This window comes from Momordica charantia, assembly GCF_013281855.1.
Source record: "Momordica charantia cultivar OHB3-1 chromosome 3 unlocalized genomic scaffold, Mcharantia_2.0 BLBB01000003.1, whole genome shotgun sequence".
Taxonomy (NCBI): Eukaryota; Viridiplantae; Streptophyta; class Magnoliopsida; order Cucurbitales; family Cucurbitaceae; genus Momordica; species Momordica charantia.
In genome coordinates, this window is record NW_028275161.1 from 9060814 (window position 1) to 9061552 (window position 739).

General features: G+C 40.2%; 1 non-coding gene across 1 annotated transcript; it reads right to left on the reverse strand.

Annotated features, from left to right (window-relative positions):
• Positions 1–399: 399 nt before the first annotated feature.
• Positions 400–505, reverse strand: LOC148212307 (small nucleolar RNA R71). The gene has a single exon (XR_015789996.1). It is a non-coding gene; the product is annotated as a small nucleolar RNA R71 (small nucleolar RNA).
• Between the last annotated feature and the right edge of the window lie 234 nt (positions 506–739).

Below are 739 nucleotides of genomic sequence, written 5' to 3' on the forward strand. Positions count from 1 at the left end.
TCCCAATCTGATCTTTCTAGTAGATAACCGAGATGTAGCCATGCGGAACTATGTCACTCATGCGTTCCACAACTTAAATTCAGGGATAAATAATCCTTTATCCTAGTCACACTGTTCGAGTTTATGCCAGTTATGTTCCAGTTGTTACAGACGATGGGCCAGTTTGGAGGGTTGGCTAACGAAGATCCTTACTCCCATCTCAAATCTTCTATTTAAATAGCTAATGCATTTCAACTTCCTGACGTTTATGAGGATGCATTAAGATTAAAAATGTTTCCTTTTTCTCTCAGGGATGGTGCAAGGACTTGATTAAACGCGTTAGAACCAAATTCTATCAACACTTAAGCAGAACTAACGGAGAAATTTTTGGCAAAGTACCATACTTTGACCAGGAACGCAGACCTTCGAGAAGACATTGTGTCCTTTCGACAAAAGGAGAATGAAGCAGTTCAAGAAGCTTGGGAGCGTTTTAAGGAGTTACTTAGAGATGCCCGAGTCATGGATTGCCCGCATGTGTGCATATTGAATAATTCTATAGAGGATTGGATCGTTCATCGAGAATGATGTTGAACACCGCAGCCAATGACTCATTGTTAGACAAATCAATAAATGAGATCATTGATATCTTGAACAAGATGTCAGACATTAATGACCAAGGCGAAATAGGAAGGTCATTACCAAAGAAGCAAGTATCAGCCGGAGTCTTTGATTTGGACACAGTAGCTTCATGCAATCCCAA